Here is a 17,758-nt window from a genome sequence, read left to right on the forward strand (position 1 = left end):
ATTACAGTAAATAGTTGGGAGTGGCCTGAACTCCCAGAGCCCTCCTTTCTCTTGAGTCAGGGCCAAGGATGGTGTCACCCAGATGCCTGCGAACTAAGTGATATACACCAGATTTATTTAACTACTGGCAACCACTTTCTTTTTTCTTCATAGGGCAATGAGTTAAAAGATTATTTACCTCCCTTGGTTACAAAAAGAAGAAATATTTCTTCCAAGATTGGGTAGCTGCGGCCAGTTCTCTCAGAGAAATTATTTACCTCAAAGATTCAGAGCACGGAGCCTGGAAGCCTTGGCCCACCCGACTCCTTGCCGCTGCACTGCATGGGCATCTTCTGAGGGGTGAGTGTTGGCTTGGCCCTCCAAAGGTTTCAGGCCCTGAGCCTCTGAGATAGGTAGTTAAGAACAGCATTCTAAGGCTCAGTATGTAGATTTCATTTGAGCTGGTATTTGGCATATTAAAAGAGGTTTTTTTCAAGTAAAAGACAACAGTAGAAGTTGTTCCCCTCATTTCCACAGGTAATTCGAGCTTTGTGTATCTTAATTAAAAAGCTTTATTTTAATTCCTTTGACAGATTTACTAAGTATCCTCAGGCTAGGTTCCTGCAGGGGCCATATAAAATTTAAAGCAAGAATTTGAAGCTGGCTTTGTCTGCTGTGACTGTTAAGAACTGTCTGGTTTAAGTGCATGGAAGCGGCCCTGTATGGCCATGTGGGCATGGCTCCCCGCTGTGACCTCCCGAAGAACTGAGTCTGCCGCTTAAGTCCCAAGGAAAAGCTCACTGTTAACCCAATAAAGGCCTCCAGGTATAATCTCTGACTCTGCCTACCCCAAAGAAACAGGCTTAAGAAGGGCATTTACACAAGGAGATAGTCATCTCCCTGTATGACAAGAGGAAAAAACTCAAAAGAAGTGAGGTTTTTGCCTTTTTCACAGATAGTTTCTTTTAAAAGAAAATGTCCATCTGTATCATATTGTCTCTTTTCCAGTGGTTATGTTCTGGACCAATTTTTTTTTTTTTTTCTGTTTACAAACAACAAAAATATTAGAAATGGTCAATAACAAAAACTAATGTGACCTGTTGTGTTCTCTCAAATGTCTATTTCTGAAATTTCTATCATCAGAGTATTTAGGTCTTTGAGGTAAATTTGCTATTTTATCATCACACAAGAAAGGAAAAGAATAAAGATATTCTTGATCATCTCAAGATATGGGAGACCAAGTTCAGTTCAGTTCAGTTCAGTCACTCAGTCGTATCTGACTCTTTGCGACCCCATGGACTGCAGTGTGCCAGGCCTCCCTGTCCATCACCAACTCCCAGAGTCTACTCAAATTTATGTCCATTGAGTTGGTGATGCCATCCAACCATCTCATCCTCTGTGGAGACCAAGTTACTGATCCCAATTTTTTCTGGAGGGGTTGGAGTAAGGAGAAGGGACAGTCATCTTAAAAGCACCCAGTCCCTTCTAACCACTAGAACCTCACTTAATACAAAGTGCCTCTTTTGAAAGGTACTCTCTTCAAAAGACTGATTTTCTAAGAGTGAAATTTCAAGTATCAGTGGAGAAAAACTATTTTTAAAGAATGATCCCATTCCCCAAAAACAGTATGATAGAGGCACCGTGTATCTGCCCTCTGAGCCCAGCTGGCCCTTTAGACTTGCTTATACACACCCACCCCTCCAGAAAGACCCCTAGAAACCCTGACCACCGCAGGCTTCAGAGAACTTGCACTGATTTAGAAAATGCTGGAACTGTCCTGAAAGTCTTTTATTTGGCAGAGGTTATTCCTGCCCCTTCCTCCTAGTCACTTGATTCTGGAAACATCTCTTCTTATAGAGCTAAGTGTCTTAATGTTACCGAGTCCAAGCTCGCTCTCCTCACTGAACAGAGGCCAATAAATCTGAGGGATGAAGTGTTGAGGCTGACTGAGAAAATGGCTGACTGATGTCTCAAAATAACTGTCTTGTTGGGGCCTGGATGCCAGGTTCCCTTATGGATCAGAGATGGGGGGAGGTCAGGAAACAAAGCAAAAAGACCATTTGATTCTTGCAATTATCTCCTAGAATGGCAAGCCTCAGGCGGGGAGATACATTAGTTTCTTTTACTTACCGTCATTCATTGGTGGGCCGGGTCAGATTATCTCCCAGTGAGCTAAACAAAGGCACTTTAATTTAAGGGTCAGGCAGAGGGGGCAGGGCTCTCTGAGGCAGGCCGCTACGTATGATTATAATAACAGAAACGGCAAAAACAGGGTTAAGGTCAGAGAAACAGATCCCGCAGGGAGCCAAAAATTAACCCTTCCCAGTTACATTAAGAGCTTGGCATTTGGAATCAGAATGCCTAGGACTGAACTCCAACTCTGCAACTCACAGGAGAGGCTCTCTTAGCAGATCCCCAATGACCTGACTCAGCAGCTTAACCAATGCAGGTAAGTTAATGTCTAGTATACTTGAGCACTTCAGTTTTAACTACTTTTGAATAAAAGATCAAGTATAAGGCAAGCCTTAGGACTTTGAAGCGGAGCTCCTTAGACACAGCACATACAGATTAGGGCTGATTAGGAGAGAGATTTTATTTACTATCCTTGATTTGGGAGGACCAATTTCAAAGCTAAGTAAGCATCTGTCAAAACTTTGTTGTTTTAGGTGGTAACTAAAACAGAAAACTAAAAAGGCTGATCCTTTCCTGGGTTTCAGTGCGATTACTACAATAAATGCTTGTGAAATGTCATTTCTTTTGTCTGTTTTGCTACCTCATGCTTCACACTCCACTACTAGAAAATAAATCTAAAGCCATGTAAAGTAACCAAAACTTCCTAAAAAAGCTTCTTCTATAAAAGTGTCTTTTATGGATGAAATTGTGCTTTTGTGTGATTATAGAAGACAACAAATAACTCAGTAAATACCAATATAGCTGATGCCAAGGGGTAGGAATTAGTGAGTGGATATCACCTCCATCAGGTATCACCTCCTTCAATGACTCAGATAACATTGACAAGTAATATGCCAAGATTATTAATATTTCTCCAGAATCAAGGACTGGGGGCAAACATGGGAGAGTGTACATACCTAGGGGGCTGAGGGACATTTGTAGTTTGAGAAACCACTCCATCCCCCAATGTTATCCCAGTCTGCGCCCACCCCACTCTCACCAACCTCCCCCCAACAGAGGATTATATTTTTTGATTTTTTGGACTTCATCTTGTACAGGGGGGGAAATAATTTTCCTTCAGCCTTTCAATATACTTGGCTAAATCTGCCACTGCAAATAAAAGAGAGATTAACAGGGGGAGATTTTTTAATTATGTACATACAGAAACCCCACTTCAAAGAAGATTGAAGATAATATTCCATCCTGAACTAAGGAAAAGGATGGGGTCTGCGGCTTAAAGGTGGGGGAAGGCAATTCATGGACTGGTGAAAACAGGAATTGTTTGGTAAACTGAGGTGGCTGGGTCCAGAAGTTAAGTCTCAAATGAAAAAGAGGAATCACTGTCTTCCTGATACCGGCCCCCTTTCTAATGTAAATTTCCTTTACAAATGTAAGATTTCCCTTACAAATGGGTAACTTCTACTCAGTTTTCAGAGCTTTTCCTGAGCTTGAAGTTTCTTAAAATAAAAATCTCAAAATAATTCTTAGTCTTCAACAAGGCACCTTTCAGGGTGACCCATTCTGCTAAGCCCTCACAGCAATCAGACAGAAATTGTGTTTTCTGGCCTCTCACATCTCACAGTGTTCAATTAGCTTGGCTAACGTTTTAAAACCTAGTAATGTTCTCATGGACAAGCTGATGTTTGACCTTAAGAAAATCGAGTTAGCGCTACAGATGGAGACGCTAATTGCATCAAGGCTGGCTTCCTAGTGTGAAGTATCAGCTTCCACACATCTCATTCTCTGAGTCCTGCTTCGGGTACACAGATGTGCCCTCATCACAGATGAAATGAGAGATAAGAATCGGATCTTTAACTTCCCCAAAGCCTGGAAAATTCTCTCTTAACCCACCTCAATAAGGAAATAAAAATTAAAATATTAATTCATACTTAACTATTGTGTGATTCTGATTCCTCCCACTGAAACCCAGGAAATAAAAATCTCTTTCCTAATGAGCCCTGGGTACATTTGAAGAGCTCTGCTTAAAGATTCTATGGTTCTTTTCATGCCAACGTTGGCATGAACTTTAAATTGACTTTTCGTAAGCAAAAGCCCATCCAAACAAAGGAGGGATTGGTGCCTCCCCCATCGCTGGTTTCCAGCCTGAGGCGCTGCAGCCAACAGCAATGATCTCCTTTCAGGGAACAAACCTCTGATACACACGTGTACTTGCTGGGCAGAAGAATTAATCTGTGCAGTGTGTTCGCTGCTTACTTTTCTCCTGGAATACATGATGAATTTTTATGGAGGGTAGAGGAGGAAGGGAAAACCACATTCAAGTGAAACCCTACATCATTCTCCTCTACAGTGGCATTTCAAAAGCCAGATAAAAGCCGAATGAGGCGGCTGGGGAAATTGTCCAACGTAGCTGTTCTGAAAACCACCCTCCATTTCATTCTGGAGCAGGGAAGTTACACCCAGACATCACAAAAGCTTCTCTCCTCACAGAAAATTAACTGGTAAGTGCTCTCTTGTTTTCCTCACACTGACACGTTTGCAGCTGACCTGATGAGGATGACTGCAGATGATTTATTTACAAAGCAGTATTTGGACTAACTACCAGCTGGCAAAAAAGAAAAAGGAAAAGGACTCCTGATAGCTTGTGAAACGCTCTCCGTGAAAATTTTTGGCCCTGTCAAAAGTGTTTAGGAAGAGTGGAACAGCTGTGATTAAATCTGAAACTCAGAGAACAGGACAAGGTTGCTGGGGTGGGATGGGGGAGTTGGGAAGGCACAATGAAGAACTTTCAGTCGTTTCATCAGCTTTTACCTAGAAAATTACAGCTCATAAATGCAGTTATGACTCAGAAATGTCTAACATCATTAGTGGAAAGCTCACTGTGGTGAAATCGAGTAGGAGGAAACGGTGCTCTGAAGTGAAAACTGATTTTGCCCTCTTTGGATTACATGGTAGGAGAAAAGTTCTAAATTGAGTTGTAATGTGGCTTGGTTTTCTCCTTTTTAAAATGAATAGCTTGTGGTTCTTCAATACAAACGTTTCTTTGTTGCTTCTGCGTTTTTGAAATCTCATTATCAATTGCCTGTTATAGGAATTGGTATCTGGGCTCATCTAATGCAGGAGGATGGTTCACTGAAGGGAGGTATGTAGGAGAAAAGGTTGGGCTAACCCTGGGGAGTCAGATAACTGCACCAATTGCTCTTTGTCAATAGTTTATTCTTTTCCTCCAAATGAAAACTAATGAAAACCAAATGAAAATTTGATAATAGAACTTTGACCATCAGTTACTCTCTAAAGTTGGCCATCCTTCCTTCAAACAAACTCATTTGCCCAAGCTTCCACCAACTTGTTACTAAATTAAGCCACTAGTGTGTTTTGTTTTGTGAAAAAGCCAACAGACATCTCAAATTACCTAGTTCGAGTAATTCTTATTTTTGTATAATACTCATCATGTTGGCACTTCTTCCAGATACTGAATGATTTTTAAGTTTTTTCACAGATATTATTTATGATTTTATCTAAAATTTAAATTCTTTAGTTTATAAAGAATCCCATACCTTTTCTGTGTTACTTTACCACTAACTGTCATCTCCCTGAGAGACAGTTATTTAACCCAACATTCCCCTCTCAAAGGCTACAGCAGTTGAAGCTAACTCACAGAAGTAATTCTGAAATAAGAAAAGTCTTGTGCTCAAAGACTTTTTTTCTGAATTGTTTGCAATTTAAAAAAATTAAAAGCAATCTAAATATCCAGCAGTAGAAAGCTGCTTAAGAGGTGGGTGGGAGGGAGGGGATTATATGTATGTGTGTGTGTGTATATATATATATATATATATATATATATATATATACACATATCTGATTCACATTGCTATTCAGCAGAAACTAATACAACATTGTAAGGCAATTATACTCCAATCATTAAGAAAATAAAGCTAGTTAAGCTTATATATTATTTCAGTGAAATGTTTAAGTCATTAGGCAATAATAATAATTTGGAGGAATATGTTGCATTATGGACGAGTGCTCATATTATAATACTGACAATGACTGTAATTATGTAAAAAGTAAATGGAGATGAAAAAATTGAAGAAAATACACAAAATTGAAAACAGCTGTGTTAAGCTAATGGTGAACTGATGATTTACCAGGAAAGAAAAACTTTTCCTCTACCCTCTTAAATTCAGTTTCTGAAGCCTTATTAATTAAACTAATAAATGACAGATGATGGACTTCACAGAAAAATGTCACTCAAAGAGATGGCTGGCATTGGGGGCTGGTACACCATCTTAAAGGGAAGGGAAGAGAAAGAAGGACACTTACAGGAATACAAGTGACTTCTTAAATATCTAAATAAGGAAGGAGGTGGAGAAAGGGCACTTACGGGAAAACAAATGACTTTTGAGAAACATAAATGAGCCTTTAGGAGAATAGATGGGCAACAGGGTAGTTTGCGTGATATTATCTGTTTGGATCTGTTGTGGAGACTTCTCCTCCATGGAGGTTAAGAGTCAACCTTTCCTGGCTGCTCCTGGGGAGGGGGTTTATGACAACTGAGTTCTTTTGGGACCTCACATGCCTTCTGCTCAAGATAATTTTTATGCCACAGTGGCACATGCTGGACCTCTTTAGGTGATATATCCTTTCTTTTTCCCCAAACTTTCTCTCTAATAGTCCATTATTTGTATAATTTTAAAACTTTATAATATTGAAAATTCCCATCTATTTTTTTTTTCTTCAGGTCTTTAACCTGAAGATCTGAAAGTGAAACCCTTCAGTCTGGTGGAGGCTCTTCCATTCTAATTCATCCAGTTTCTTTGGTGACTTTAACTTGAGCAAAGGTTTCTGCCCATGAGACGTCTCTTTATTTATTTATTTATTTATTTTTTTGAGCTGTCTTTTTAAAAATGTACTGAAGCATAGTTGACTACCAGCATTGTGTTTAATTTCTGCTCTACAGCACAGTGACTCCGTTATATATATATATATATATATATATATATTCTTTTTCATACTCTTTTCCACCATGTTTTATCACAGCATATTGAATACAGTTCCCTGTGCTATAGAACAAGTAAGACCTTGTGTCTGTTCATCCTATGTGTAGTAGTTTGCATCTACTAATCCCAAATTCCCAACCCTTCCTTCCCCCACTCCTACTGCCTCACAAATCTTCTAATGAAAGTAGTAAAAGCCAAGACCACAATAAAACTGATAGTATAAAAAATTTAAAGATAGAAAAAAAGCAAAACTAGCTAAATGCAAATAAATAACACAGCATCCTCTTAAATTGGACAATTTCTAAACATTCTCCAAATCTATGGCTGCATAGCATTGTTAAACTTGCACTTTTGAAATTGCCTGTCACCCCAGACTTTAATCCCAGCTCTGTCTCTGGCTTGTTTTGTGACCTGAGGCTGAGCAAAGTTCCTGGAACTCAGTTTCCTTTAGTCTTAAATAAACCTGATGGGCTAGGTTCCTTCAAGCCCTCCAGTCTCACCTCTTACCCTTTTTCCAACCTCTGCTTATTAAGTCATTGTTCAGTGTGATATATATAATGGGGTCCTTACACAAACAGTGGATACCTAATAAATATTCGGTGAAACAAATTTTTTATTCAGATTCTATGTTTTCATATTCTTCAATTATCATAGTATGTTCTGATTATTCCATGATACTCAAATAAGATGAAAAATGCTCTTCACTGTTGAAGAAAATAGTGTCAGTAGGAAAAAAGTAAACATGAATCAGGCACACGCTTTTTGCTAGGAATTATGCAGTCCTTCCTTCAGTCTGGGCTTCCCTGGTAGCTCAGCTGGTAAAGAATCCGCCTGCAATGCAGGAGACCCTGGTTCAATTCCTCGGTCAGGAAGATCCTCTGGAGAAGGGATAGGCTACCGACTCCAGTATTCCTGGGACTTCCCTGGTGGCTTAGCTGGTAAAGAATCCACCTGCAATGCGGGAGACCTGGGTTCAATCCCTAGGTTGGGAAGATCCCCTGGAGAAAGAAAAGGCTACCCACTCCAGTATTCTGGCCTGGAGAATTCCATGGACTGTATAGTCCATGGGGTTGCAAAGAGTCAGACACAACTGAGCGACCTTCACTCACTGAGGTATGGTGTTTAAATTGAAGACGGAAGTAGAGTAGAAAAAGAATTCAGACCCCTCAGTGGTTTAGGAGGACTTTTAGAACACCAAAAATGAGAAACGTTACTGGTATTGCTGGCAAGAATGCAACCACTAGATGACAACATTCAAGAAAGTAATTTATTTCATGAAGTTTAGCATATAAAGAGTTAAATAAAAAGAGGTCATAATCTTCTCTCAGGAATCATGAAGAAGCAAAGCTTAACCTGTGTTCTTTAAAAGGCCTCAAGGGTTACTCTCTGAAGCTCTACTTTGGCATTTCTTCTTATGCAAGAAACAAAAAAAAAGTTTAAGAACTGTCCTTGGTCACCCAGGCCGTCATTTAGTATAATAACAAAATCATTTGGGTGTTAGAGAGGTAGAAAACTTCCCTTCTTACTTTCAAAGTTGTTTGGCTGGTGTAATAATTAAATAAAACTGATTAACAAGAGAAAAACTAATTTCATGTGTACGGGAGTCCATATAATATGAAATTCAAAGCAGTAACCAAGGCAGGCAGCTTGTATACCTTTTAGACGAAGAATAAATTTGTGAAGAATTGATAGGACAAAGAAGTTTGGATTTGGAGTAGTGAATTAGTGAAGAAGTAACAAGTTTTGTTTCTACAGTCTTCTTGGCCCCAAATTCCCTATTTCTGGGGATAAAGATGCTTTCTACCCTCCTGATATAGGGGGCGTATCTTTCACATAGGAGGGTTATTTCCTGCTTTGGGGACAAAGAAGGGTCAGAGTATCCTTGTGCCAGCTGTTTCTCACATAACTTTAACTCAGAATAACTTATATGCCAAAGGGGCATATTTGAGGGTGGCATATTCTGCCCCCCTTCAGTACAGTTCCTCCATTTTTAAATGCTTTATACAGTTGCATATAACAGACCCCAACATTCAACAAAAAGTCATCATTATAAACAGAATAATTACTGAAGTGTTTGAGGAACACTAGGGGGTGCATGATGGCTTGGGATAAAGGCAGAGTTAATATTAAAAGGAGAGGGCTTAATGAAGAAGGACTTTTGCATGGACTATGCAACCTGGCAGCCCAGAAAAGAGAGAATCCAAGTCAAGTCTAATAATATGTGCTGGGTTCAATTTTCATTTGGACCTAAGGGCATGAAATATAATTTGTATGTGAAATTAGATCATTAGACCTAGTAGAAAGCGCTTATAATATAACATCCTTAATTTTCATAAATCTTTCTCTTCGGCAGTTAATGATAAACGTCTATTTCAGTGGAAAACATGTGGTCGTGGAGCATTCCGCTTATTGTGTAACTAAAGAGTTGACATGGATTTTTTTTTAATGAGGTTGTACTATTTGAAAGGGCTGTTATTTGTCCTTGATGATTTTTTGACCTAATAAAATGGCAATGTCATATGCTTCAACATAAAATATGGATTATTAATTTAATAAAATAGAAAGATATATCTATATTATTTATTTTATTGCATAAATATTTGTTTAATTTGTATATTTTATTCATATACATGATATAGTTAACTATGTCTAACACTAAAACTATACTCCACATACCATAGTTTTGAGGATGGAGAAAGCACTTCCTCCTTCATTCACTAAACTTTTATTGAGTACTTACTACGTTTCCTGCACTCTCTGTTCTGTATTTGAGAGACACAAAGGAGTAAAGCTTTATCTTTATCTTTATCTTTATCACCTTACCCTTGAGACTTTCAACATTTAGCAAGGGAGATAAACACACAGATGGTTACTACAGAAATCATGCGTACAAGGATTAAGAAGGAAGTCCCCGAAGTCAGACCCAGAAGTCTTGTCTGGGCTTCACTGCCGGGGTCCAGCCTTGGCAGGATCCAGGGGATACCCTCAGGATGAACGGCGTCAGCGAGAGAGACGTGAGACCAGCCTTGATAGGGCCAAGTCTGCAAGGGAGAGAGAGAGAAAGAGAGAGAGAGTGAGTGACCAGACGGGGGTGTTTGCAGGGTCTGGCAGAGTCTGGCAATGCTTTATTTTTTACCGTGGCTTTTATACCCTAAATTAGTACATTTCTAAGGGGAAGATAGTTTAGCATTACATCAGCTTGTTCTTCACGAAACCAGGGTGTTTTCTGCATGCTTCTTTGTTTATGAGGGTCTCGTACATTATCTTCTGGCCTTGGGGCCTATTGACATTTTAACCTAGGTGAATGCAAAGCTGTTTTCCGTAATCTATTCTTTAATGAACACAGAGGTCAGTCCTTTTGCAGAAGTTATCATTAAATTTATCTAAAAGGTTTACCACACAAAGACTCTGCAGCTCCAGTGAGGCAGCCCCTGTTTAGCATTCCTCGTTAAAATTAACAATTCTAAACTCTTATTTTTCTAAATCTTTAACTATAACCACGTTTAGAATAATATTTTATGTTCTCTAATAGGGCTTCCTCACCCCCGAAGGGCTCTGTGCCCATTAGGGCCATTTGTGTGATCAGGTTCTTTATGCTGTTTATGATTAAGGTGTTGTGAGCAGTCGTGTGCATTAGTTCGCATTTGCCAAGCAGGCTAGAATGCCAGCAAAGGGGTCTAAATTGAAACACTCCTTTCATCCTGGATAATCTTATAGGATACCACCGTCCGGCGGACATATTAATTAAAGTTCTAAATTGATTCTGTTTGGAAAGAGATCGGGGAAGGCCTTCTACCCGTGTTACAGAAATTAGGGAGTAGTCTAATATAGCAAGCATCAGAAAGACAGAGATCATCTTTAAGGTGAGCGCCGGGGCAGCTTTTCGAAATCCCTGAAGCCCTGATCTGCCTTGCTTGTCAGGTCTCCTCCTCACGACCTTGTCATGGGTGGGATCTCGTGTGCTGGCTCCCGGCACTTCACCACTTTTGCTAATTGCCCAACCTCTCTTAGCCTCATAGAGATAACAGTAGTACCTCACAGGGTTGTCGTGAGAATGAAATGTGAAAATGCAGTTGCTTAGTGTTGTAGTACATGTAACAAGTACTCAGATGTTACCATATTACTGTGATGTGTTAGATGGTGTCATTTAATTAGGTATGCTTCATTGGCTTCCTTTTGAATGTAGTTAGGTAAACTGTTCTTAATTATAAGCCATACGTTATTGTATGTAATTTGCTCCTGATAATAGTTTAGAGAAAAATCTCATCACCTTTCCCTGTAAGTGGGACTTGTTTTCATTCAAAAACCCTTATCTAATGAAGTGGCTGGACAGATTTAAAACATCTCTAAGGAGTGAGATTCATCATTCTTTTAACACCTTTAAAAAGAAAGAGGACCTGAGAACAAGAACTAATGGATTTGATGGTAATTAAGAGCTGAAATTTCCTTCTCAAACTCACCTTTGTCTTTCAGGCAAATATAAGTATTAGTTGTTGCCAAAATGCCCATGACCGTGAATGCCTTTTCTCAAAACCCACCAAATATGAGACTACCTTGGTGGCCCAGTGGTTAAGAATCCACCTCGAAATGCATGCGGGGTGGGTTCCATCCCTGATTGGGAAACTCAGATTCCACATGCCGCAGAGCAACTAAACCAGTGTGGCACAACTACTGAGCCCGCATACTGCAACAAAAGATCCCAAGTGCTGCACGTAAGACCCAAGGCAGCCAAGTAAATAATTTTTTTTTAAAAAACCCCACTGAATAGTTTTACTGCCAGCCAATAAATATTTGTGCATGTGCGCTCAATTATGTTCGACTCTTTGTAGCCCTCCAGGTTCCTCTGCCCATGGAATTTTTCAGGCAAGAATACGGGGGTGGGTTGCCATTTTCCTACTCCAGGGGATCTTCCCGACCCAGGGATCAAACCCGCGTCTCTTGTGTGTCCTGGATCGGCAGGTGGATTCTTTACCACTGGCGCCACCTGGGGGGCAAAGGGGGTATGAAGGGACGCGAAACAGTCTCGGGGAGGAGAGAGATTCATCAAATAAACATTCAAATACATAAAAATTCTAAAGGAAGAGTGTAGAGCAGGGACCCTGATTTAGGTTGGGGGATAGATTTGTGGAGAGCAGGAAAAAATTCACTTGGGAAGGTAATATCTAAAAACATAGCTTACCCTTTAGAAGAACTGATGATTTTCTCCCAATTCCAAACCACCAGCAAGTTCAGGAAATGAGTTTAGTCAAATCAATTGTTTGGTTACTTTATGGGAAATACTAAGTCTATAGAAATTGTTTATTGTATTACTCAAATGTATGGATAATACTAAATGTGACTCTGCTATTTGATTGTCATTCTGTCCCATACGGGCTTTCATTTCATTAACTATTCAAAATAAGACCATTCTCCTCTAGGGTAATTCTATCATTATCAACACACTCAGACACAAAAGGTATATTTAATTCAGTTTTTTACATTGAACAGACAAGAATATGGAAAACTTTGAAGATAGTAAAATGACTAAATTCTTCCTTGTTTGGGAGAGGTGCCTTGCTCTGGGATGGTATAAGGAGGCATTTCTCCTTGGTTTGCTTTTTCATTTCTAAGAGATTGAATAGGGAAGGAGGAACTTCAGTACATGCCTAACACTGTTTATCTCTTAGGAGGGATCATAATATACCAAACACTATTTAAAAGTGTATTTTCATATCTCCTTACAAATGTATTCTACCCCCCAAAACACAGGAGGGGGTAGAGGAGATGATTGTGAAGAGTATCTCTTCATTTTAACTTTCTATTAGATTATTTATAAGAACATGCACACTCATTTATTTCAGTCTTAATTAAGCAAAAGCTTGATTTGTTAAAGATTAGGTCTATTTTCAAACATTGTCAAATGGAATTTGTACTGAGTAAACGTCAATAATTTTCTAAAAAAGACAACTTCTTCCTTTTTACACTTTTCTCAAGCAGTCAGTAAATAACTCATTCATCAAACTTAAGAGAGCGCCCAAACAGGATTTCTTTGCAAAAGCTCATTTTTTTCTTTTTTATGGGGCTTTTTGTATTTTTGCTTAGCCAGACAATTGATGTATTTTCTAACCAGCTGGATCACAGCAAGTCAGAGATTTCAGCAAGAAGCTCAGTTTACTTCATTCCCATCTTTATCACAAGAAATGAACTCAATCTACATAAATCATTTGACATAAAATAAACTCCTTTAAATAGAATCACAGGATCAAAATGTTCCCCTTTGGAAAGGAGGGAATGAGTGTAATGTAGCTTTACTGTCCCAGCAGGAAACCATTATTTTGTTGCTCCTGTGGTATCTTTCAACTAATGTTTTCTTTCAGGATAAAGCACAAATCCAGAATGTTATCTAAACTAATTACAAATAATATCATCAAATGAGCTCTCTGATTAGAACCAGTGATCATTAAACTAGCTGGAAGCCCAAGAATTTGCTACCTTTCCACAAAACCATATGTTAGTTATGTGAATTATTTCATAGTACACCCTAATAAAAAAAGTATTAATAAAGTAAGATATAAAAATGATATTGCATATTTCCTGAGCTCTTACTATGATCCAGGCACTGTGCTAGGCACTTATATACATTATCTTGTATAATTCTTACAACAACCCTAGAGTGGTTTGCTGATGGTATTGCTCCCATTACAGATGGGAGATCACAGATGACGAAAACTAAAATTTAGTTCAGTTCAGTGGTTCAGTCATGTCTGACTCTTTGCGACCCCATGGACTGCAGCACACCAGCCTTCCCTGTCCCTCTCCAATACCCAGAGCTTGCTCAAACTCATGTCCATTGAGTCAGTGATGCCATCCAACCATCTCATCTTCTGTCATCCCCTTCTCCTGCCTTCAAACTTTCCCAGCTTCAGGGTCTTTTCCAGTGAGTCAGTTCTTCATAAGGTGGCCAAAGTATTGGAGCTTCAGCTTCAGCATCAGTCCTTCCAATGAATATTCAGGACTGATTTCCTTTAGGATGGACTGGTTTGATCTCCCTGTAGTCCAAGGGACTCTCAACAGTCTTCTCCAACACCACAGTTTGAAAGCATCAGTTCTTCGGCGCTCAGCTTTCTTTATAATCCAACTCTCACATCCATACATGACCACTGGAAAAACCATAGCTTTGACTAGATGGACCTTTGTTGGCAAAGTAATGTCTCTGCTCTTTAATATGCTGTCTAGTTTGGTCATAGCTTTTCTTCCAAGGAGCAAGTATCTTTTAAGTTCATGGCTGCAGTCACCATCAGCAGTGATTTTGAAGCCCCACAAAAATAAAGTCTGTTGCTGTTTCCATATCTATTTGCCATGAAGTGATGGGACCAGATGCTGTGATCTTCGTTTTTTGAATGTTGAGCTGTAAGCCAGCTTTTTCACTCTCTTTCACTTTCAATAAGAGGCTCTTTAGTTCCTCTTCGCTTTCTGCCATAAGGGTGGTATCATCTGTGTATCTGAGGTTATTGATATTTCTTCCAGCAATCTTGATTCCAGCTTGTGCTTCATCCAGCCGGGCATTTCGCATGATGTACTCTGCATATAAGTTAGATAAGCAGGGTGACAGTATACAGCCTTGACGTAGTCCTTTCCCGATTTGGAACCAGTCTGTTGTTCCACGTCTGGCTCTAACTGTTGCTTCTTGGCCCGCATACAGATTTCTCAGGGGGGCAGGTCAGGTGGTCTGGTATTCCCATCTCTTTAATAATTTTCCACACTTTGTTGTGATCGTCACAATCAAAGGCTTTAGCTAGTCAATGACACAGAAGTAGATGTTTGTAATAAAAAAATATGGTACATGTGACCACTGTTATTGATTTGCTGATGTAGAGGAGGAAAAAAGAAAAACATCTTTTCTTCCTCTTCTTCTAGATTCTCGGCTGGAGCACCTATAAAAAACACAGGTTAATAGGAGGAAAGCATTCAGATTTTTAAATCTAAGTTTCACATGACATAAGAGCCTTCATAAGGAAATGAAGACCTGAGGAAATAGTTAAGTTTGAGTGTTTTTAAGCATACTAGGTTTGATGAAAAATGAAGAGTCATCGAGGAATGTGATAGGACAAAATGAATGTGAACTAAGAGTGGTAAGTTGGGGGAAACTTGGCAAGGCTGTTCATTCAGATTCCACTCAGCATCCTTCCTTCTTTGGAGATAAAGATGTTCCTTTCCTTAGGGCATAAGGAGGGCACATTTCACTTGAGGATCTCATGTCCTGACTCAGGGGAGGGTCAGAAATCCTTCTTGCACCTGTTGTTCCTCATACTCCTTCAGCTTAAACTATTGCATATGCCATGGTGCCATTATTTGGGGCTAGCAGTAGAACCTCATCAGTGTCTATGTTGGATTGAGGGGGGAGACGTGAAGTAGTACCTACAAATACAAAATAGGAAATAGACGTGCACTATTAACAGAGAGAAGACTGGAGACAGAAGTAATAGATGGCTGTGTGTCTGACACAGAGCTTCACTCCATTACGAAGTTTCCTTCTCACAGCTCCCTGAATCAATAGATATTATTATTATGTTATCCCTACTTTTACAGATGGAGAAATTGCCGCTTAGAGTTTTTGACTGACTTCCCAAGGCCACACAGGTGAGAGACAGAGAGATAGCAGTGGGTGGTAGCGAGAATCCAGATCTTAGTTTTCTGCCCAGGAACTGGACTTGGGATGAAAATCAGGAATCCCAGCTGCTAGTTCACCAGGGGCTAGAGGCTAGAAGCAAAATTCCCCTGGCCCTTGCCCCCATTGAAAAGTGCATTTCTCAAGGAGACAAAAACTGTAGAAACAGGTACAACGTTTATTTTTAGAAATACAGCACACCAGGTGGGAGAGGACACAGAGAAATCATTTGTTTCATTAAGACAGAAGCAAGACAGAGAGACACAGCCGGAGAGAAAGGGTGTGAGCATCCTGGCCGATGAGGAGGAGTGTAGTAAAGAGGTGGGTAAATCATTTACATAGGCAGTTCTGGGTCTTTGTTTACCTTTGGCCAGTTATCTGTCTTCTCCCACCCTCTATCTGTCCTAGGACCCTCCCCAACATGCATGTACAACTTTTTTCCAAGATGGATTCCAGCCCAGGGGCCTGTGGAAGGACCTGGGCATCACCTACGCTGGGGTGGTGCCACCTCCTTTTTGACCCCTAAGGAGACTTTCTACACATGTGCAGTGTCTCCCTTAGCCCAAGAATGGGAAATACGTGACCTCCTGATCTTTTATTCCAACAGGGTTTAGCCTCCCTCTGTCCCTGCCATAACCATTATCTTAAAGTATCCATTGGAGGCAAAGTCCAGCTGTTATTTGCATTCCAAGATGGAAGTAAATATCTAGCCCAGAGCCCACCTGCCTCCTTGCTCAGAATTGTAAAACTGTAGGCTAGGTGTAAATGCCTAGCCTGGAGGCCATCTATCTCCTGCCTCCAAAGTGACGCTGCAGTTAGAAGCCAAGGTCTGCCTGACCCCCGGGCTTTCCTTGCTACCCACCATAAAATGTGGCCCAGACAGGATTCTGATTGTTTCTGGATTACATCAAAGCACATGGTGAGGAGGGACTGGTAGGAAAGAAGGTAGTTTACCCAGGGTAACAAGACAGAAAGAAGACGGGCAGGGAAGACTGGAGAAGGGGATGTAGAAGGAAAAGTCAACTCTACATAAACACCCGAATGGGTTTAGTTATCTCAGGGAATAGGGCAGGGCAGGGCAGGTCTCTGGGCTGATCTCATAGAACTGAAATTTCTTGGTTGGCCGCTGGGACTTCTCTTCATCCTGCTTTGGTGAGGCAAATGGTGTATCCTCAGGATGAGGAAGGCATCCTATGATCTCCAGCTGCAGCGCTGACCAGGCAAAGTGCCATGTCTAGCCAATTATTTTGAAGTTTGGGGGTGGCTAGAACATTGGCTTGGTTCCCTTTCTCTGAGTAGGGGCTGAAGGGATTAAGAGGCCTCAGTCTGACGGCAAAAAAAGAGAAAGCAAGAGAGATAAAATGAAAGCTGTACATACTTGAATGCTGTGTTAATGTCCTGGCTGTGTAAAACAATTGTACTAAGCTTCCAACAGTCATATCAAGGGCCTGGCTTTAACATACCGTTCTTAAACAGAGCAGATACGAATGAAGGGTGAAGGGAAAAGAGTCTGAGATCCCTAAATTTAGGAAGAATTTGCTTCAGCAGTACAAAAGTGGTGGTATCAGAATTTTCCCTCCTTCAGCCCTTCCCTGCTTGCCTGGCATTAGACTTCAACCAAGCCCTCGACCCCACCTCACCCCTTCCTCTAAATGAGTCCTAATGTTTCCTTCCTCTAAATGTATCCCCCTGTCCTAATGTTTAGTGGTATCATTACCCTAGGAGTGGAAGGTAAATTTAGATTTTGGAAATTCATGGCCAGAAAGAAACTTTATAGACACTTTTTAAAACACCTTACCAAAAAAAAAAATAATAAAACACCTTACCACATCCCTACCTCCCTCTTCCTACTTTCATTTGTCCTCCCAAGGTTAGACTGATATTGTTGGAATAAAGACCTATTAAAAGACCTGATTTTTTTTTAAAAAAACAGGTAAATCATGACTCACATACAGATATAAAGTTAACCTGTTTCAAAGACTTTTACTTGACTCATTAATTA

At 40.1% G+C, this 17,758-nt stretch overlaps 1 protein-coding gene across 1 annotated transcript in view; it reads left to right on the forward strand.

The window, feature by feature from the left end:
* The first annotated feature begins 221 nt into the window (after nt 1–221).
* CMKLR2 (chemerin chemokine-like receptor 2) overlaps nt 222–17,758 on the forward strand; it is a 52,899-nt gene continuing 35,362 nt past the window's right edge. Inside the window, exons 1-3 of the mRNA XM_061148925.1 lie at nt 222–339; nt 2,373–2,428; nt 4,460–4,610. The gene's annotated coding sequence lies outside the window, so the exon portion shown is untranslated. The remainder of the gene's footprint in view (nt 340–2,372; nt 2,429–4,459; nt 4,611–17,758) is intronic.

This window comes from Dama dama, chromosome 8, assembly GCF_033118175.1.
Source record: "Dama dama isolate Ldn47 chromosome 8, ASM3311817v1, whole genome shotgun sequence".
Classification (NCBI taxonomy): domain Eukaryota; kingdom Metazoa; phylum Chordata; class Mammalia; order Artiodactyla; family Cervidae; genus Dama; species Dama dama.